Raw genomic sequence first — 24217 nt, forward strand, 5'->3', positions numbered from 1 at the left:
GGGAGAGGAGCTAGCCAAGTTACTGGAGGCCATATTCATTAGAGAAATAAAGCATCCGGACTGGCTAGCAAACCTGGTGATGGTACCAAAGAAGGACAAATCCTCGCGCCTATGTGTCGACTTCCAGGACCTTAATAAGGCTTTCCCAAAGGATCCCTTCCCCCTCCCTCGCATCGATCAAATTATCGATGCTACCGCAGGACACGACTCATTGTGCTTCCTCGATGCATACTTCGGTTACCACCAAATTAAGATGGCGGATTCCGATCAAGCCGCAACGGCATTTATCACTCCATATGGCCCCTTCTGTTTTAACACAATGCCCTTCGGGCTCAAAAACGCCGGCGCAACGTATCAGCGCATGATTCAGACATGTCTGGAAAAGCAGATCTGCAAAATAGTGGAGGCATACGTCGATGATGTGGTCGTTAAAACCAGACACATCGACTACTTAATAGACGACTTGAGGCTCACGTTCAATAATCTCCGAACATACGACATTAAGCTCAATCCGGAAAAATGCGTTTTCGGCGTACCCGCCAGAAAGCTCCTGGGCTTCATCATCTCCAGTAGAGGAATTGAAGAAAATCCGGCTAAAATCCAAGCTCTATCGTAGTTGGCTATCCCAACTGACCTCAAGCAAATCCAGAAGTTAACTGGATGTTGCTACCTCTTGAGCACTGCGTTGGTTTTCCCCGAAGAGGAAGGGATGATGTAGCAAAGTAGCGTAAGTATTTCCCTCAGTTTTTGAGAACCAAGGTATCAATCTAGTAGGAGGCTACGTGCGAGTCCCTTGTACCTGCACAAAACAAATAAATCCTCATAACCAACGCAAATAGGGGTTGTCAATCCCTATAAGGCCACTTACGAGAGTGAGATCTGATAGATATGATAAGATAATATTTTTGGTAATTTTATGATAAAAGATGCAAAGTAAAATAAAGGCAAAGTAAATAGCAAAGGAAATAACTAAGTAGTAGGAGATCAATATGATAAAGATAGACCCGGGGGCCATAGGTTTCACTAGTGGCTTCTCTCGAGAGCATAAATATTCTACGGTGGGTGAATAAATTACTGTTGAGCAATTGACAAAATTGAGCATAGTTATGAGAATATCTAGGCATGATCATGTATATAGGCATCACGTCCGAGACAAGTAGACCGACTCCTGCCTGCATCTACTACTATTACTCCACTCATCGACCGCTATCCAGCATGCATCTAGAGTATTAAGTTAAAAACAGAGTAACGCCTTAAGCAAGATGACATGATGTAGAGGGATAAACTCATGCAATATGATGAAAACCCCATCTTGTTATCCTCGATGGAAACAATACAATACATGCCTTGCTGCCCCTACTGTCACTGGGAAAGGACACCGCAAGATTGAACCCAAAGCTAAGCACTTCTCCCATTGCAAGAAAGATCAATCTAGTAGGCCAAACCAAATTGATAATTCGAAGAGACTTGCAAAGATAACCAATCATACATAAAAGAATTCAGAGAAGATTCAAATATTATTCATAGATAGACTTGATCATAAACCCACAATTCATCGGTCTCAACAAACACACCGCAAAAAGAAGATTACATCGAATAGTTCTCCACAAGAGAGGGGGAGAATGTTGTATTGAGATCCAAAAAGAGAGAAGAAGCCATCTAGCTACTGACTATGGACCCGTAGGTCTGAGGTAAAGTACTCACACTTCATCAGAGCGGCTATGGTGTTGATGTAGAAGCCCTCCGTGATCGATGCCCCCTCTGGCGGAACTCCGGAACAGGCCCCAAGATGGGATCACGTGGATACATAAAGTTACGGCGGTGGAATTAGGGTTTTGGATCCGTATCTGATCGTTTGGGGGTACGTGGATATATATAGGAGGAAGGAGTACGCCGGTGGAGCCACCGGGGGCCCACGAGGGTGGAGGGCGCGCCTAGGGTAGGCAGGTGCGCCCCCTATCTCGTGGCCTCCAGTTTTATTTCTTGACGTAGGGTCCAAGTCTCCCTGGTCTTATTCGTTGAGAAAATCACGTTCCGAAGGTTTCATTCCGTTTGGACTCCGTTTGATATTCCTTTTCTTCGAAACCCTAAAACAGGCAAAAACAACAATTTTGGGCTGGGCCTCCGGTTAATAGGTTAGTCCCAAAAATAATATAAAAGTGGATAATAATGCCCAATAATGTACAAAATAGTAGATAATATAGCATGGAGCAATCAAAAATTATAGATACGTTGGAGACGTATCAAGCATCCCCAAGCTTAATTCCTGCTCGTCCTCGAGTAGGTAAATGATAAAAACAGATTTTTTGATGCGGAGTGCTACTTGGCATACTTTTAATGTAATTCTTCTTAATTGTGGTATGAATATTCAGATCTGAAAGATTCAAGACAAAAGTTCATATTGACATAAAAATAATAATACTTCAAGCATACTAACAAAGCAATTATGTCTTCTCAAAATAACCTGGCTAAAGAAAGTTATCCCTACAAAATCATATAGTCTGGCTATGCTCTATCTTCACCACACAAAATATTTAAATCATGCACAACCCCAATGACAAGCCAAGCAATTGTTTCATACTTTTGACATTCTCAAAACTTTTTCAATCTTCAGGCAATACATGAGCGTGAGCCATGGATATAGCACTATAGGTGGAATAGAGTGGTGGTTGTGGAGAAGACAAAAAGGGAGAATATAGTCTCACATCAACTAGGCGTATCAACGGGCTATGGAGATGCCCATCAATAGATATCAATGTGAGTGAGTAGGGATTGTCATGCAACGGATGCACTAGAGCTATAAGTATATGAAAGCTCAAAAAGAAACTAAGTGGGTGTGCATCCAACTTGCTTTCTCATGAAGACCTAGGGCATTTTGAGGAAGCCCATCATTGGAATATACAATCCAAGTTCTATAATGCAAGATTTCCACTAGTATATGAAAGTGATAACATGAGAGACTCTCTACTATGAAGATCATGGTGCTACTTTGAAGCAAAAGTGTGGTAAAAGGATAGTAACATTGTCCCTTCTCTCTTTTTCTCTCATTTTTTTATTTGGGCCTTTTCTCTTTTTTTATGGCCTCTTTTTTTCCTCCGGAGTCTCATCCCGACTTGTGGGGGAATCATAGTCTCCATCACCCTTTCCTCACTAGGACAATGCTCTAGTAATGATGATCATCACACTTTTATTTTTCTTACAACTCAACAATTACAACTCGATACTTAGAACAAAATATGACTCTATATGAATGCCTCCGGCGGTGTACCGGGATATGCAATGATTCATGAGTGACATGTATGAAAGAATTATGAATGGTGGCTTTGCCACAAATATGATGTCAACTACATGATCATGCTAAGCAATATGACAATGATGGAGTGTGTCATAATAAAAGGAACGGTGGAAAGTTGCATGGCAATATATCTCGGAATGGCTATGGAAATGCCATAATAGGTAGGTATGGTGGCTGTTTTGAGGAAGGTATATGGTGGGTTTATGATACGGGCGAAAGGTGCGCGGTATTAGAGAGGCTAGCAAAGGTGGAAGGGTGAGAAAAGTGCGTATAATCCATGGACTCAACATTAGTCATAAAGGACTCATATACTTATTGCAAAAATCTACAAGTTATCAAAGCAAAGTATTATGTTCATGCTCCTAGGGGGATAGATTGGTAGGAAAAGACCATCACTCGTCCCCGACCGCCACTCATAAGGAAGGCAATCAAAAAATAAATCATGCTCTGACTTCATCACATAACGGTTCACCATACGTGCATGCTATGGGAATCACAAGCTTCAACACAAGTATTTCTCAAATTCACAACTATTCAATTAGCATGACTTTAATATCACCATCTTCATATCTCAAAATAATTATCAAGTATGAAACTTATCATAATATTCAACTCATAAGAGAATTTTATTCTTCTTGAATACCTAGCATATTAGGATTTAAAGCAAATTACCATGACATTAAGACTCTCGAAATAATCTAAGTGAAGCATGAGAGATCAATAGTTTCTATAAAACAAATCCACCACCGTGCTCTAAAAGTTATAAGTGAAGTACTAGAGCAAAATTATATAACTCAAAATATATAAGCGAAGCACATAGAGTATTCTAAATAATTCTAAATCATGTATGGCTCTCTCAAAAGGTGTGTACAGCAAGGATGATTGTGGTAAACTAAAAAGCAAAGACTCAAATAATACAATACGCTCCAAGCAAAACACATATCATGTGGCGAATAAAAATATAGCTCCAAGTAAAGTTACCGATAGAAGTAGACGAAAGAGGGGATGCCTTCCGGGGCATCCCCAAGATTTGGCTTTTAGGTGTCCTTAGATTATCTTGGGGGTGCCATGGGCATCCCCAAGCTTAGGCTCTTGCCACTCCTTGTTCCATAATCCATCAAATCTTTACCCAAAACTTGAAAACTTCACAACACAAAACTTAAAGTTGAAAATCTCGTGAGCTCCGTTAGCGAAAGAAAAATAAAAGACAACTTCAAGGTACTGTAATGAACTCATTATTTATTTATATTGGTGTTATACATACTGTATTCCAACTTCTTTATGGTTTATAAACTATTTTACTAGCCATAGATTCATCAAAATAAGCAAACAACACACGAAAAACAAAATCTGTCAAAAACAGAACAGTCTGTAGTAATCTGTAGCTAGCGCAGGATCTGGAACCCCACAAATTCTAAAACGTGAGGAATTTATCTATTAATCATCTGCAAAAATAATTAACTAAATATCACTTTGCAAATAAAAATGGCAGTAGTTCTCGTGAGAGCTAAAGTTTCTATTTTTTACAGCAAGTTTAACAAGACTTTCCCCAAGTCTTCCCAACGGTTCTACTTGGCACAAACACTAATTAAACACAAAAAACACAACCAAAACAGAGGCTAGATAAATTATTTATTACTAAACAGGAGCAAAAAGCAAGGACTAAAAATAAAATTGGGTTGCCTCCCAACAAGCGCTATCGTTTAACGCCCCTAGCTAGGCATAACAAGCAAGAATATATCTAGGTATTGCCATCTTTGCTAGGCAATCCATAAATGGCTCTCATAATAGATTCGTAAGGTAATTTAATTTTATTTCTAGGAAAGTGTTCCATGCCTTTCCTTAATGGAAATTGGAATCTAATATTTCCTTCCTTCATATCAATAGTTGCACCAATCGTTCTAAGGAAAGGTCTACCAAGAATAATAGGACATGAAGGATTGCAATCTATGTCAAGAACAATAAAATCTACGGGCACATAATTCCTATTTGCAACAATAAGAATGTCATTAATTCTTCCCATAGGTTTCTTAATAGTGGAATCCGCATGGTGCAAGTTTAGAGAGCAATCATCAAAATCACGGAAACCTAACAAATCACACAAAGTCTTTGGAATCGTGGAAACACTAGCACCCAAATCACATAAATCATAGCATTCATGATATTTAATTTTAATTTTAATAGTTGGTTCCCACTCATCATAAAGTTTTCTAGGGGTATAAACTTCCAATTCAAGTTTTTCTTCATAAGATTGCATCAAGGCATCAACGATATGTTTAGTAAACGCTTTATTTTAACTATAAGCGTGAGGAGAATTTAGCATGAATTGCAACAAGGAAATACAATCAATCAAAGAGAATTTTTCATAGTTAAATTCCTTGAAATTCATAATAGTGGGTTTAGCAACATCTAGGGTTTTAATTTCTTCAATCCCACTTTTATCAAATTTAGCATCAAGATCAACAAATTCCGAATTCTTGGAACGCCTTCTAGGTAAAGGTGGATCATATTCAGTCCCATCATTATCAAGATTCATATTTCAAAACAAAGATTTAATAGGGGACACATCAATAACTTTTAGATCTTCATCTTTATTTTCATAGGAACTAGAAGAACACGCTCTTATAAAGGCATCTTTCTTAGCACACATCCTAGAGGTTCTTTCTTTGCACTCATCAATGGAAATTCTCATGGCTTTGAGAGACTCATTGATATCATGCTTAGGTGGAATAGATCTAAGTTTCAAAGAATCAACATCAAGAGAAATTCTATCAACGTTCCTAGCCAAATCATCAATCTTAAGCAATTTTTCTTCAATCATAGCATTAAAATTCTTTTGCGAAGTAATAAATTCTTTAATATTAGATTCAAAATCAGAGGGCATCTTATTATAATTTCCATAAGAATTGTTGTAGGAATTACCATAATTATTAGAGGGATTACTAGGATAAGGCCTAGGATTCAAATTTCCTCTATACGCGTTGTTACCAAAATTGTTCCTACCAAAAAAATTCACATCCATAGATTCATTATTATTCTCAATCAAAGTAGACAAGGGCATATCATTAGGATCAGAAGAAACACTCTTATTAGCAAATAATTTCATAAGTTCATCCATCTTTACACTCAAAACATTAATTTCTTCTATCGCATGCACCTTTTTATTAGTAGATCTTTCAGTATGCCATTGAGAATAATTAACCATAATATTATCTAGGAGTTTAGTAGATTCTCCTAAAGTGACTTCCATAAAAGTGCCTCCCGTGGCCGAATCTAAAAGATTTCTAGAAGCAAAATTCAATCCGGCATAATTTTTTTTGTATAATCATCCACAAATTTAAACCATGAGTAGGGCAATTACGTATCATTAATTTCATTCTCTCCCAAGCTTGTGCAATATGTTCATGATCAAGTTTCTTAAAATTCATAATATCGTTTCTAAGAGAGATGATCTTAGCGGGAGGAAAATACTTCGAGATAAAAGCATCTTTGCACTTGTTCCATGAATCAATACTATTTTTAGGCAAAGACGAAAACCAAGCTTTAGCATGATCTCTAAGCGAAAAAGGAAATAGCTTCAATTTAACAATATCATTATCCACATCTTTCTTCTTTTGCATATCACACAAATCAACAAAGCTATATATATGGGTAGCGACATCTTCACTAGGAAGGCCGAAAAACGGATCTTTCATGACAAGATTCAGCAAAGCAGTATTAATTTCACAAGATTCAGCATCGGTAAGAGGAGCAATCGGAGTGCTAATAAAATCATTATTGTTGGTATTGGTGAAGTCACACAATTTAGTATTTTCTTGAGCCATCGTGACAAGCAAGCAAACTAACACACAAGCAAATAGAAAGCAAGCGGGCAAAAAGAGGCAAATAGAGAAAGAGAGGGAGGATAGAGAGAGATAGAGGGCGAATAAAACGACAAGGGTGAAGTGGGGGAGAGGAAAATGAGAGGCAAATGGCAAATAATGTAATGTGGGAGATAAGGGTATGTGATGGGTACTTGGTATGTTGACTTTTGCGTAGACCTCCCCGGCAACGGCGCCAGAAATCCTTCTTGCTACCTCTTGAGCACTGCATTGGTTTTCCCTGAAGAGGAAGGGATGATGCAGCAAAGTAGCGTAAGTATTTCCCTCAATTTTTGAGAACCAAGGTATCAATCCAGTAGGAGGCTACGCGCGAGTCCCTCGTACCTGCACAAAACAAATAAATCCTCGCAACCAACGCAAATAGGGGTTGTCAATCCCTATAAGGCCACTTACGAGAGTGAGATTTGATAGATATGATAAGATAATATTTTTGGTATTTTTATGATAAAAGATGCAAAGTAAAATAAAGGCAAAGTAAATAGCAAAGGAAATAACTAAGTAGTAGGAGATCAATATGATAAAGATAGACCCGGGGGCCATAGGTTTCACTAGTGGCTTCTCTCGAGAGCATAAGTATTCTACGGTGGGTGAACAAATTACTGTTGAGCAATTGACAGAATTGAGCATAGTTATGAGAATATCTAGGTATGATCATGTATATAGGCATCACATCCGAGACAACACTACAAAAAATACACTTCCATGATGATACGTGTTTGTCACAGTAGGTCGCTTTTTTTGTCATGCATGTACATCCATGACAAATTTATGACAGAATCAAGATAGTCATACCTGTGCTGTCGTAGAAGTGTTCCATGACATTACCAAAATTATCATCATGGAAGTGTCCACTTCCATGATGATAAATCGCGCATCACAGAAGTGCTTTCATCAAGGGTGACCGACACGTGGCATCCACCATAACGGAACGCCGTTAAGCTATCGGGTCGGGTTTTGGATACGATAACCCGTTAACAGCCCTGACCAATGGGGATTTTCCACGTGTAAAATCATCATTGGCTGGAGGAAACACGTGTCGGCTCATCGTTGGGACATATGTCAACCACTCATTGGATGGAAGGCGCCTATGATACGTCGACACGTGGCACGGCCCAATAGAGGCCCATTCCTGCGAAAAGGCCGGCCCGTTTGACTTGGTCAAAAGCTGGCGGGCTGGCCCATGGAAAGCCTGTTAACGTCCTGTTCGAATATAGCCCATTTACAGCCTGCTAACCCAAGGCCCGTTACACCCTATCCGAATTAGGCCCAGTAGCATCATCTGGGCCATCCAATATGATTCTAGCCCGTTTTCACTTCTGGCCCATGTATGGCCCATGACGTCTTTCGGCCCATATGAGGCCCTATGTAACTCTTAGCCTACTAACGGACCATGGAGAAACTGGGCCGTAATGAACAGTGTATCACTTTACACCCATTAACGGCCTGTGGTGAAACTGGCCCGTAATGAATAGTATCACTTTATACCCATTAACGGCCCGTTATTCTGTTGGGCCATTTCCAGCCCATGTTATCTTTCGGCCTTCTCAGAGCCCATTTATTCTTGGGCTCATTTCCAGCATTCGTTTACTTACGGCCCATTATTGTCATTTTCTGCTTGTGGGCCAAATTCAGCCCGTGGTTACAGTCGGCCCGTTTGTGGTTCGTTAATACATTGGGCCGATTTCATAGCATCATCAAATACGGCCTATTAACGATGGCCCGTTATGGTCGGCCCATGAACGGACGATTCCAACTCTAGCCCGTTTACGACCATAATGCGGTCTGTTTGGCCCATGTTTGGCCAATCGATTATATGGCCCGTATAAGGCCCATTGATAATACGGCCCGCAGAAGGCCCATTGTTTCTACGGCCCGTAGAAGGCCCATTGTTTCTATGGCCCGTAGAAGGCCCACTATTTCTACGGCCAGTAGGAGGCCCAGTGTCACTACAGTAAATATTAGGCCATGGTTATTGTGGCCTAGTTTTAAAAAATAGGTTATTGCAGCCACTAGCTAACCGCGGAAAAAGAACTGCAATGACTACAAGCAAACAAATAAACAAGACAACAAGGAAATAAATAAGCAAGCAACTAACGCTAGGCTATCACGGTTATTACACATATTACATCCACTGGGCATCAAAGTTCGCCACCAGTGCAAATATAGGGAACAAAGCAGCATATCACATACACTAGTTGTCAAAGTTGGCGACCAACGCAAATAAACGCCGCAGCAAAACAAATCCAGAACTGAAACCACTTCAGAAGATCTCAAGAAACAATATCCTGGGTACCCATAATGCTGACAAGATGCTTAGCAAGCTTATTAACTTTCTCTTGTTTGGCGCTTAAATCCTCCAGCGCTTGCTGTTGCACCAGAAAATATGCATCTAAATTCTGCAAGGATTTCCTCAGTCCTTCAGCTTCCTGTCGCAGCACATCTGATCGATGTATTTCAACTTGAAGTTGAGACTCAAGAAGACAAACTGATTCAGGCAGCAAGTTCGAAGAGCTTGTGCCAGCAGTAGTGGCCAGTAACTCAAACACTACATCAAGACAAGACTTTTGGGTTCCCTCACTGTCGTCAAGATAGTTTTTATCAGCTTTCTTGGAGACCAACAGGGATGTCTCACTATCTTGAACCTTATCTGCATTACTTCCTTTACCATTGGATAACGTGGTACTGTTCTCCAATATTTTGTCCGCATTCTAAAAAGAAACAAGCAGACACATCACATGTTTACCATGTTGTATATGAAACTCATTTTGGTAAATGAGTTCAGTAGTAAAGTGGACAGGATAACAGCATGAAACAAACATGTCTATGTACCATGGTCACTTTATGGTCTATACCATTCTAGTTTTTGTTGCCAAATCAAGATAGAGACACAGTTCAAATAATATTTGTTCAATACAAAGCAGAATAGACAGAATATAAGTGTGGGTAAATATAGAGCAATACCAACAGTTGTAATGTGCATGACATGAGAACATAACTGTTTATTCAATTGAAACTGAAATCAACATAGAGCAGGTTACAACAGCAAACCAGTTAAAGAAACAGGTTTAAAACATACCTGTTGCGGCATTGGAGTTTCAATTCCATCCTTCAAATTTGAAAATAGTTGGTATGAGCAAATACAGTCATGCAAGAGCAAAGGCGTATGAACCATAGCTACAGAACCTGACCTGAGAACAAATCTTCTTCTCCTTTAAGCGCTGAGTTGGGATTCGGAGTGGTCGTCCTCGTGCTTTGGGCACTGCAGTTCCCTTACTAATTGCTCGTGTTTGGGTGCTCTATGGTGGAGACGGTCCTGTGTCAAATGGAACTGGGTTACTATCTACCGGGGTTGGGGTTAGAAGGGGTGTAGCTGGTTCTGTGTCCAACTAGGTAGGGGTACAATCTGCGGGAGTCTGGGTTATGTGTGGTGGATCTGGTCCTTGGGAAAGTACAACCGCGGTTCTATCTGCATCAACTGGTAGCACTATCTTTTCTGAAGACCGTGTTGTTACTCCCTTAGATACTGCCATCACGCTCTCCAATTCAAATGGCTGAGAAACAAGAAAAGTAATTGAAAGTATAGACATTGTATGATAGACAGGTGCAATGGATAGTGGGGAATAAAAGAGGGCATGAAATAATTCATATTTATGTTGTCTAACCAAACAGGATAGCATGACACAATTTCACATATATGATGGCTAACTAAACATGATAGCATGACACAATTTCACATTATGATGGCTAACTAAAAAAGATGGAAAGACATAGTTCAAAATATGAGACTATGTAAATAGGATGACATGACATAACTATATAATGTGTTTATTAAATAGGTTGGCATGCCATAATTCACATACATTCACGGATAGAATGCCATAATTCAAAATATGATGACTGTAAACACTAAACAAGATGAGATGATATAACTATATGATGTCTTTATTAAATGGGTTGCCATGCCATAATTTAGATAGATGATGTGTATGTACTATGTAAACATGATGGCATGATATAATTCAAATATATGATTTATATAGTAAGCAAGTAAGCAGATGGCAATCCATATATGATGTAAAAACTAAGCAATGCAAGACAACATGCATGACATGGGTAATATAACCCTGCCAAGTTTGAGCATAGACCTCAGGGGGAAAATAGGACTGGTCATCAGTCTCTGAATCCTCCTCTGAGGAGCTCTCTGTAACCAGCAAGATGTCTGCTTCAGCAGGTAGCATTGTCTGCTCTGAATACCTTGTTTTCACTCCAGATACTTCCATCACCGCTTCAAATGGCTGATGCACAAGAAGAGTAGTTGAATATACAAACGTTGTCGCCAAATGGAACACGTAATACAAAAAAATGATAGCATGATATAATTCACATACATGATGATTGGCTAAACAGCATGGCATTGCATAATTCACATATATAATGCCTTTGCAACAAGATAGCATTGTATAATTCACATATATAATGTCTTGCAACAAGATGGCAATGCATAATTCACATATATGGTAATTAGACACTGAACATGTGGCATTCACACAAAGCATGTCTAAACTAATCAAATGACATAGCAATGCGAGACACCATACGCATGATATGAGCAACATAACCCTGCCAAGTTAGAGCATACACCTCGGGGGGGATAGGACTGGTCATCTGTCTCTGAATCCTCCTCTGAGGAGCTATCCGTAACCAGCGAGATATGCGCTTCGTCAGATAGCATAGTCTGCTCTGAAGACCTTGTTTTCACTCCAGAATTTGCCATCACCGTGTCAAATGGCTGATGCACACGAAGAGCAGTTGAATGTAATAACATTGTTGACAAATTTAATATGTAACGAAAAAAAGGATGGCCTGATATAATTTACATATAAGATGACTGGCTAAGAAGGATGGCATTGCAAAATTCACATATATGATGCCTAGCTAAACAAGATGGCGTTGCATAATTCACATAAATGATGAATAAACTAAACAGATGGCATTCACACAAAGGATGTCTAAACTAAGCAGATGACATGTTTTATGTATAAAGTAAGCAATGCAAGACACCATATGCATGATATAACCAACATCAGCATGCCAAGTTAGAGCGAAGACGTCAGGGGGTAAATAGGAGTTGTATTCTCCTTCTGAATCCCCCTCAGAACAGATATCTTCCTCTCGATTACAATCCAAAATGCGTGGAGGGGGGCTGCCTTTGCGCCTACCATGGAGTGATGTCTGCATGAAATTTTATTGCCACACAAGGCTCGTCTCTTTTGCTCTACATGTTCAGTTCCATTGTTTACAATAACTGTCATGCATAGGAATAAAACATAGTGAGATTATGTAAGGAGTGCGTGCAGAAATCCAGAGTGATGGTAGCAACCTGTGGATAGACCTAAACCAATAATAGCAGGCAGATAATGGCTTCAGTTAAAAAATATAGATAATGGCTTCTTTACTGTTTGTTTCCCACCCAACATGAAACTCATAGTAGACACCGGAGATTAACCAGATAGTAGATAGATACTATTGATAGCGGCCCCGATATGTACCCCATAACCATTTAAAACTCAAGTTTGACCATTAGTTTGGAGCTGACTCAGAGTCTAATCGGTGAACAGGACGATAAAGTAGCATGTAATATTAAGCGATGCATAACGTAAGCAGACACGAAAGAGTGCGACCTCTCTTGCGGACCCGTGTAGTCCTCGAGGTCATTTGCTTGGTTGATGATGGTAGTGCAGTTTTCATGGCTGCCAGCGGCGGGGAAGAAGATATGAGGCGGCGAAAGACAGTCTGGAGGCCGGATCCCTGCTGTGCTGGACCCTTCTGTTGTTGGAGCAGCTGAGCTGGGGTGGACGACGATGCAACAGGAGCGGGACAAACCACGCAAGGTTTTCTTTGACAACTATCTGTAAGAGAAGTAATTCTATAAGGGCTCGTTTGAATTGGAGGATTACAACAATGTAGGGATAGGAAATAGACAGGAATAGGGTAGGAATGCACGTGCAAAACAGAGAATTTAAAAACACAGGATTTCTGCCAATCTGGGTGTTTGATTCACAACAATTGGAAGATCACAGGATGCAAAGAAGCATGGTGAGATTAAGTCAAACCACAAGAAAATGTACGGTTATAATGCTATTATGCTACTATCTCTTAGTCGTGTGCTTCATGAATAGGAATTTGAAAAGGAGGACAAGTGAAAATTAAAATTCCTACATTTTTTCTTTCAGGGAGACACTAAAGGAACAAATCCGTGTGCTCAGTGGACAATATATATAACATGTAGAGTAAAAAAGAGATGCAACAAGTGTACAACCTCTTTGGCGAAGCCATGTCGATCTTAGAGTGATTGGGTTGGCCAGTGAGGATGCTCCGGCTGACTTGGCTGTTGGAGGAGGGGAAGAAGATCTTAGGCGTCTGGAGATGGAGCCCGAGGTACTGCTCCGCTGTGACGGAGGGTTTCGTCGTTGGAGCAGCTCCGCTGAGTTGTACGACACCAAGGCTGAAGCAGGACAAGAGAGACAACAAACAACGTTAACCTGAGTGGAATTCTAATAGCATCTCCAATACATGACGTAAAATACATAACCACAAAGTGCTAGATGTAAAATACACCAGCCGCTCATCTCTGAACTTAACTATCGAAACTGAATTTAACTGTCGAAACTGAACTTAACTGTCGAAACTAAACTTAACTGTCGAAACTGAATTTTGCTGTCGAAACTGAATTTTGCTGTCAAAACTGGACGCACTAGCAAGGTGAGGCTACACGTCGGTCGACTGACTTTTTTCATCTCTGGCCAGTCGATTTTGCAGCCGTTGGATACAAAATCAAGGGCCTGCGGTTCATCTTCAACCTCCACCCCCTTGAGCCGGCCAAACAGCAGCCCCCCGCCGCCCGCGGTGCGCCACCCCGCCCGCCCCAAAAACACTCCCCATCGCCGGTCCGCCGCCGCCCCGGCCATCCCGCTAGGCCCCCCCATGCCGAGCTTTTTCTCCGTCGATCCCCACACCACCGCCCTGCCAACGCCCCACCACCGCCGGCGACCACCACCCCATCCTGAACCCTAAGATAGATAGTGGGGTACCTCTCCGGCGAGCCCCCTCCCCGCTGCGGTTGGTTCTTCCTTCACCCCGGCGGCATCAGAGTGAAGTGTAGCTAAATCGGAGCAGCATCGCAAGCAAGAGCAAGAGCGAGAGCAGCAACGCGAGCAAGAGCAATAGCAAGAGCAGACCAGGCAGGGGACCGAGAGCAAGAGCAGAGCAGCAGCGCGAGTAAGAGCTAAAGAAGTAGCAGGTCCTACTGATGTGGACGTCATCGCCGAGGGAGCGATGCCATGGAGGAAGTGGCCGGCGATGCCGCCGTGCATGGAGCCGTGCCGTGTCGGCTCGGGACCGAGCGCCGGCAGCACCGTGAGATCGAATCAAGAAGAAAATGCGGCGATTAGTGTAAAACCTCTTTGGTGGCGCCGATTAGGCCGCAACTTCATCCGAGGAAACGGTGATGATGATGCTCTTCCGGTGGTGCAGGTGAAGACGGCGGTGTGGGAATGGAGGTGGCGCGAAAGACGAGGGGAACATCGGGGCAGCTCCTTGGAGGTGGAGGATGGGGTGGCTGAACCGGCGGGACGATGAGATCGATGACGGATCCTCATCCAGTATGGTGGATGAGGGACGTCGAGGTGTTGCTGTGGACGACGTCATCGGGGAAGAGGCTCCGGCTGGGTGGCGGACGGAGCAGGGTGTGGGGTTTCATCGCGGGTTTTCGCGGCCTTAGTGTACGAATGGGTGGGCGGATGGGATGGCAGTGGGGAACCATGGCTTAGAGACGCGCTTGTCCGAAATGTGGGGTAAGTTACGAAAGTACCCCCACCGATTTGAGGCGGTTCTTTCGGTTCAGGGGTACCATGGGCATTTCGCGTGTCAGGATTTCACAGGAGGTGGGAGTTTTCGCGCGCGTTGTAATTTCGGAATAGCAAGGCGCGGGTTGAGATGGAGGGAGTTGTTGGAGCACAACGAGACAAAGATATATCTTAAATATTTCGGGCTAACAAGGCGTGGGTTGAAATTTCCAGACAAGCCTAACGTGTACTGTACCAAATCAATGCGCCCTACAAATGTCATTCAAAACTTTGAATTCATGTTGTGTTCAATTAAAATATTTCGCTACATGTATAATGCATGCAACCTACTACTCAAATGAACATTTTAGTGCATTCCAAACGTATATACTACCGCTTCAATATGAAATAAATTTGAATTCGTTTCTCTATTTGAATAAGATCTGCAGTAATGATTGTTGTGAAGTCAAAGCATTTGAATTCGTTTCTCTGTTTTAATAAGATCTACAATCATCATTATTGTCAAGTTAAACCATCGTTTGTGTATTATCTTCACAGCACACCACGTGATTAGTCCCGAGTTACATATGAACTATGTGTACTATATGAACTCGAACTAGATTTTTTGAATCCACTTTATTTTGATTTCAAATCACATTACATTTCTAGCTCTAGCTAGATCTTCATAATCTAAACCATGTCTCATATGTATAATGTGTTTATCACATTATGTATGGTGCCCCCCCCCTACGCCTACAAGTATTTAGATGTGAGTTGCAAACACCACACATTACCACAAATTCAAATAATATGTGAGAATGTTCGATATATAGTATTGTTTAGATTGTTCGATATTTAGTTGTAAGCTGCAAACGCCACACATTATCACAAATTCAAATAAAATGTGATATTGTTTGATGATAGTATGGTTTAGATTGTTCGGCATTTAGCTGTGAGTTGCAAACACCATGCATTATCACATTATGGTATAACATGTGCACAACACATGTATCATCGCTATATTCATGCATGCAATGTTTAAAACACTATGATCTCCTATTCAAATATATGAATCCGCTTTCATATCAAATTATGATCTTTGTTAGTCTCTTACACCCACACAATCCTCTAACCTTTGTAGCTACCACTAACTTTCTCTCGTGCATGCACACGCCCTCCTCGCCCTCCCCCTCCCTCGGCATTCTATCCACCGGGCACATTCATTTTTTTCTTTAGGTCGTTCTCCCAGAGTCTCCACAACTCCTTTCCGACACACACCGATCGATAAACCACTCCAGCGATGCCTGCCTACAACATACAAACACACCTTCAATCTCCTCCTTTATGTGTCCTTGCCTCGTGTCTCTCATATGGTGAGACACACATGTAAACTCTCGCCCCTCTTTTCATCGCTCTCTCACAACCACACACTCCTCCCCCTATCTAGCTAGTAGTTGGGCCTGTCGCACCACCTCCTAGCTCCATTCTCTCTGTCTATCTGTCTCGCTGGGCCTTATTAGCCTCTAACAAATGGACGTACACCGACCGATCTCTCGCTATACATATAGCTAGTCAGGTCCTTATAACTCGTTTTTACCCACACGTCAATCGATCTACCTCATTAGTTGTGTCTCTCCCTTCCTCCGACAAACTACAATTGATCTACCGATCTAGTTAGGTTTGCTTACCAAATACATGGTTCCCCTTCATCATCCATGGATGCGTCCCAACAGATCTATCACGCACAGGCACACACAGAAACACATCCCCACTCTTATTGATAACATTGCAGTTCCACCCTCAGTTTGTTTAGTAGGCCTCTCCCACCATCTTCGAGAAGCAACTCCATCACCCATCCAGCACTCTACCCCTCTCCCTCCCTCTCTCTCTCTCCTCTATCTCTCTCCCATCATATTTCCCGTCCTTCAGTTATGTATGGATGTCGACCAATCTCCCTCAAGACATAGCCGAGTCTCTTCTTCTCAACACATATACAAGTCATTCTACCTCTATAGTTAGGCCTCTGCCTACCCCTCCCACCACCCCCTCCCCCCCACACACTGATACATCGAGCGCTCTAGTCATGTCTCCCTGCCACACACAAACTTGACGTGTGCCCTCTAACGTTCCGGTAGGCCAGTCGCCCTATATCTTTGACTTGTACACACACACAATTTCGATGGCTCTCTTCATCGATCTCGCACCCACCCACTTGATCCTCTCTTCGACTCTATCGATAGCTATGACCCCTCCCTCTCTTCTGGTGGATTGCCCGACCCTCTATGTATGATATGGATAGGCCTCCATTTCACACACACTGCATGAAAAATTTTGTTTGAGATGTCATCGACACATATTCCCACAAATAATTCACAAAATCAACCCCCACCCCACCCCCACCCCAAAACAAAAAACACTCACGAATGCGGTTTGTATCTCTCACACACACCCACGTAGGTGGGGAACCTGCACGAAGAGAAGAGGTGCATGCACGACGCACGTACTCCCGTCTCTTTCCCAACCACACCCGCGCGGGTACACGGTGGAGCTCATTTCTGTACGAAAAAGGCAGCCCACATGGTAATTTGGCACGTGTACTGGTTGTCCACTTGGTGGAAGGAGGATCGTCTACCACGAGTGAACAAACAAATTGCGACTTGACGTGTTATGTTAAAAAAAGAGGCAAACCATGTGGGGCCTACCTTAGAGGCAAGGCTCTATACACTGGAGTACTTTTGATGTGTCCTGTCAACACGCAGAATGAGTTGAAGCTTGCTTAGTACGCCGTCTCCCCCGCCCACGGGCGCGGTGGCTCGCAGGATGAGGTGAAGCTTGCTTACTACGCCTTACGCCCGCTCCCTCGCCCATGCGCGCGGTGGCTCGCAGGACGAGGAGAAAAATTTACTACTCCCTCCGTTTACTCCTCGTCCCTACTACCTTGGTTATAGAGATTATATCATATTGTTTGGAATATATATATGTCCTTTAGTAGATTTCAATATGAACTACTAGTACATACTCCAAACACTGATGTATATAGACGTATTTTAGAGTGTAGATTCACTCATTTTGCTCCGTATGTAGCACTCTCCCTCGCCCCTCGACCCTCGCCCACATGGTGGACGTGCAGCAATTCATTCGGTCTCATATAGCCAGAACAATATATACTGCACTACCATTATTGCTTGACTTCCCGAAGAGGTGAAGAGCCAATTGCGAGGTCAATATTTTGGAGATGCCAAGCGCAAGGTTATAGGAGAACGAGTAGTAGGTGCCGCATCATTTATAAATAAAGTTTTTTTTCAGTGGCACGTACGCAATATGATAGGTTCATGTGGAGAGAAAAGGAGTACATAGTCAGGACGGGCCAGCCTACACGGTTGCTTGCTGGGGTTGCTCTCTTCACACTCTCTCGCACAAAACGACTGGGGCCACATCTCTAACATCCCGGCGGATCACGTCCGCTTGGGGAAGGGGTGGATGCTTAGTGTAGATGCGGTGGCCGTCGCCTACGGCAGAAACCCTCTGTCGGCACGTCCCGATCAGGGGTCCCCACCGTTCTCTCTCACAAAGCCGGTGAGGTTGCCTTCGTCCCTTGCTCACTACCGCGACGTGGGCAGTTGCCGCCTCCCGCCACCCTCCTCAAGGTTGAGCTACGTCCCTCAGGTACAACTCCCTTTACAGCCGGCTTGCACCACTGCTCCAGCTGCCCACATCACTCCCTGTGGATATTTCTCTACTTCTTTGCCCCGCACATACCTCTACTGGCTTCTACGTACTGTATTTGTGATGAGTTTATGTCTCATCAACTAGTCCCAGTAATCTTATTCTAATCATGCTTGTTCAATTTCATTGCCACAAGGATTCTCATCTCGATTTTGGTGAAACTGCACAAAATGATCCGATGGTCAAAAGGTTGCAAACTTCATTTATTAGGAAGCTCGAATGTTGCCAGCAAATTGAAGCCTGGTCAGGGTTCACGGTTCAAGGGCTAGGGACTGCATGGATCATTTTTTCTTTAGCTGCCTCTGTTCCAAAAGAAGTGTCAACTTTAGTAGTAGTACAACTTTGTACTAAAGTTTGCACAAAGTTGAGAAACTTATTTTGGAACGGAGGGAGTACATATTTGCTATGATCTGTCAATCATTGAGATGCAATAGCATGCATGTTAGTCTCCTTTGTATTTGATGAAATGTTGCAACGGGCAACCTTGGATGCAAGATACATGTAACAGAAGCTGGAAGCTTCATAGCATTGTACAAATTTATCTCACTGATAAATTATAGTATGTACTATACTAGTACTTCCTCCGTTCCTAAATATAAGTCTTTGTAGAGATTTCACCATGAACCACATGCGGATGTATATAGATGTGTTTTAAGTGTAGATTCATTCATTTTGTTCCGTATGTAGTGGAATCTCTACAAAGACTTATATCTAATATAATAGCTAGCCCCCACTACTAGGAATTCTCTATCCTCTCCTTGAGCCATGTCATCAAAATTGATGTAGCCGTTAGATGAAGTAAATCAGTCCATAATAGCCATCTGATCTTGACGTTAAGAGGCTCCGCACTAAGCCACATGCAAGCATGAAGAAATACCGTGCCACATGCATGTGAGTGGGTTTTAAATCACATCAACATGTCTGCATGCAAGCATGCACCGGTAGCATGCATGTAAGTGAGCTTTTAAGTCCCATTAACATGTCAAAAAGAAAAATATAATCCCATTATGCAGTAGGAGTTCAGGAGTTGGCTGATCTTTTTTCCTTACGTGGGATGATCTAAATGATGACGGGAGTTTATTTAGTTTGGCTACCACATTTGTCATGCGGTTATAGAGTTTTTTTGTTCTATGAAATCGATAATTTTGCGCAGAGAGATATACCACTGTTCCGCGCCAACGCGAGGGGACTCATCTAGTAATATTTAGGAACGGAGGGAGTACTATGTAAAGAGTTAGGTGTCGCACGGTGATAGTAGTGTGAGGTGGGCCATGTAATCACTGAGCCTGCGTGTTTTCACTGCTCTTGCACGCCTCCACTGTAAGAATGAGAAAATTGTAATCTAGTAGTAGTAGCATACCTCCTTTCGCCGAAAGCATGGGACTGAAGGAAATATGCCCTAGAGGCAATAATAAAGTTATTATATATTTCCTTATAATCATGATAAATGTTTATTATTCATGCTAGAATTGTATTAACCGGAAACATAATACATGTGTGAATACATAGACAAACAAAGTGTCACTAGTATGCCTCTACTTGACTAGCTCGTTAATCAAAGATGGTTATGTTTCCTGACCATGAACAATGAGTTGTTATTTGATTAACGAGGTCACATCATTAGTTGAATGATCTGATTGACATGACCCATTCCATTAGCTTAGCACCCGATCGTTTAGTATTCTGCTATTGCTTCCTTCATGACTTATACATGTTCCTATAACTATGAGAATTGTGTAACTCCCGTTTACCGGAGGAACACTTTGGGTACTACCAAACGTCACAACGTAACTGGGTGATTATAAAGGAGTACTACAGGTGTCTCCGAAGGTACATGTTGAGTTAGCATAATTCGAGATTAGGTTTTGTCACTCCGATTGTCGGAGAGGTATCTCTGGGCCCTCTCGGCAATGCTCATCATCTAAGCCTTGCAAGCATGTAACTAATGAGTTAGTTATAAGATGAAGTATTACAGAACGAGTAAAGAGACTTGTCGATAACGAGATTGAACTAGGTATTGGATACCGACGATCGAATCTCGGACAAGTAACATACCGATGACAAAGGGAACAACGTATGTTGTTATGCGGTTTGACCGATAAAGATCTTCATAGAATATGTAGGAACCAATATGGGCATCCAGGTCCCGCTATTGGTTATTGACCAGAGATGTGTCTCAGTCATGTCTACATCGTTCTCGAACCATAGGGTCCGCACGCTTAAGGTTTCGATGACAGTTATATTATGAGTTTATGTATTTTGATGTACCGAAGGTTGTTCGGAGTCCCGGATATGATTACGGACATGACGAGGAGTCTCGAAATGGTCGAGACATAAAGATTGATATATTGGACGGATATATTTGGACACCGGAAAGGTTCCGGAGAAGTTTGGAGCCCCGGGAGGTTACCGGAACCCCCCGGGAGGTATATGGGCCTTATTGGGCCCATGTAGGAGGAAGAGAGAAGGAGCAAGGGAAGGGGGCGCCCCCCCAAGCCCAATCCGAATTGGGGAGGGGGGCCGGCCCCCCCTTTCCTTTCTCCTTCCCCCTCTTCCTATTACTACTACTAGTACTACTTCCTAATACTAGTACTCTTTCCTTCCCCCTCCAAATAAGATAAGGAAAAGAGAGGGAAACCTACTTGGAGTAGGTTTCCCCCTCCTCATGGCGTGCCCCCCCTAGGGCCGGCCACCTCCTCCCTCCCTCCTTTATATACGGGGGTAGGGGGGCACCCTAGAACACACAAGTTGATCATTGATCGTTCCTTAGCCGTGTGCGGTGCCCCCCCTCCACGATATTACACCTCGGTCATATTGTAGCGGTGCTTAGGCGAAGCCCTGCAACAGGAGAACATCAAGATCGTCACCACGCCGTCGTGCCGACGGAACTCCCCCTCGGCGCCTCTGCTGAATCGGAGATCGAGGGTGCGTCATCGAGCTGTACGCGTGTCAAGAACTCGGAGGTGCCGGAGTAACGGTACTTGGATCGGTTGAACCGGAGGACGTACGACTACTTCCTCTATGTTGTGTCAACGCTTCCGCTTCGGTCTACAAGGGTACATAGACAACACTCTCCCCTCGTTGCTATATCATCACCATGATCTTGCGTGTGCGTAGGAAAATTTTGAAATTACTACGTTCCCCAACAGTGGTATCAGAGCCAGGTTTTATGGTTTGATGTTATTTGCACGAGTAGAACACAAGTGAGTTGTGGACGATACAAGTCATACTGCCTACCAGCATGTCATACTTTGGTTCAGCGGTATTGTTGGACGAGACGACCCGGACCAACCTTACGCGTACGCTTACGCGAGACCGGTTCCCTCGACGTGCTTTACACATAGATGGCTTGCGGGCGACTGTCTCTCCAACTTTAGTTGAACCGAGTGTGGCTACGCCCGGTCCTTGCGAAGGTTAAAACGGAGTCTATTTGACAAACTATCGTTGTGGTTTTGATGCGTAGGTGAGATTGGTTCTTGCTTAAAGCCCGTAGCAGCCACGTAAAACTTGCAACAATAAAGTAGAGGACGTCTAACTTGTTTTTGCAGGGCATGTTGTGATGTGATATGGTCAAGGCATGATGCTAAATTTTATTGTATGAGATGATCATGTTTTGTAACCGAGTTATCGGCAACTGGCAGGAGCCATATGGTTGTCGCTTTATTGTATGCAATGCAATCACGATGTAATACTTTACTTTATCACTAAATGGTAGCGATAGTCGTGGAAGCATAAGATTGGCGAGACGACAATGACGCTACGATGGAGATCAAGGTGTCGCGCCGGTGACGATGGTGATCATGACGGTGCTTCGGAGATGGAGATCACAGGCACAAGATGATGATGGCCATATCATATCACTTATATTGATTGCATGTGATGTTTATCTTTATATGCATCTTATCTTGCTTTGATTGACGGTAGCATTATAAGATGATCTCTCACTAAATTATCAAGAAGTGTTCTCCCTGAGTATGCACCGTTGCGAAAGTTCTTCGTCCTGAGACACCACGTGATGATCGGGTGTGATAGGCTCTACGTTCAAATACAACGGGTGCAAAACAGTTGCACACGCGGAATACTCAGGTTATACTTGACGAGCCAAGCATATACATATATGGCCTCGGAACATGGAGACCGAAAGGTCGAGCGTGAATCATATAGTAGATATGATCAACATAATGATGTTCACCGATGAAACTACTCCATCTCACGTGATGATCGGACATGGTTTAGTTGATTTGGATCACGTGATCACTTAGAGAATTAGAGGGATGTCTATCTAAGTGGGAGTTCTTAAGTAATATGATTAATTGAACTTTAATTTATCATGAACTTAGTCCTGGTAGTATTAGCATATCTATGTTGTAGATCAATAGCTCGCGTTGTTGCTTTCATATGCTTATTTTGATATGTTCCTAGAGAAAATTGTGTTGAAAGATGTTAGTAGCAAAGATGCGGATTGGATCCGTGATCTGAGGTTTATCCTCATTGCTGCACAGAAGAATTATGTCCTTGATGCACCGCTAGGTGACGGACCTATTGCAGGAGCAGATGCAGACGTTATGAACGTTTGGCTAGCTCAATATGATGACTACTTGATAGTTTAGTGCACCATGCTTAATGGCTTAGAATCGGGCCTTCAAAGACGTTTCGAACGTCATGGAGCATATGAGATGTTCCAGGAGTTGAAGTTAATATTTCAAGCAAATACCCGAGTTGAGAGATATGAAGTCTCCAACAAGTTCTATAGCTAAAAGATGGAGGAGAATCGCTCAACGAGTGAGCATGTGCCCAGATTGTCTGAGTACTACAATCGCTTGAATCAAGTGGGAGTTAATCTTCCAGATAAGATAGTGATTGACATAATTCTCTAGTCACCATCACCAAGTTAGTAGAACTTTGTGATGAACTATGATATGCAAGGGATAACGGAAACGATTCCCAAGCTCTTCATAATGCGGAAATTGACGAAGGTAGAAATCGAGAAAAACGTCAAGTGTTGATAGTAGACAAGACCACTAGTTTCAAGAAAAGGGCAGAGGGAAGAAGGGGAACTTCAAGAAGAACAGCAAGCAAGTTGCTGCTCAAGTGAAGAAGCCCAAGTCTGGTCCTAAGCCTAAGACTAAGTGTTTCTACTGCAAAAGGATTGGTCACTGGAAGCGGAACTACCCCAAGTGATTGGCAGATAAGAAGGATGGCAAAGTGAACGTAAGTATATTTGATATACATGTTATTGATGTGTACTTTACTAGTGTTTATAGCAACCCCTCAGTATTTGATACTAGTTCAGTTGCTAAGATTAGTAACTTGAAACGGGAGTTGCGGAATAAACAGAGACTAGTTAAGGGTGAAGTGACGATGTGTGTTGGAAGTGGTTCCAAGATTGATATGATCATCATCGCACACTCCCTATACTTTCGGGATTAGTGTTGAACCTGAATAAGTGTTATTTGGTGTTTGCGTTAAGC

The sequence above is a fragment of the Triticum aestivum genome, chromosome 5A, assembly GCF_018294505.1.
Source record: "Triticum aestivum cultivar Chinese Spring chromosome 5A, IWGSC CS RefSeq v2.1, whole genome shotgun sequence".
Lineage (NCBI taxonomy): Eukaryota > Viridiplantae > Streptophyta > Magnoliopsida > Poales > Poaceae > Triticum > Triticum aestivum.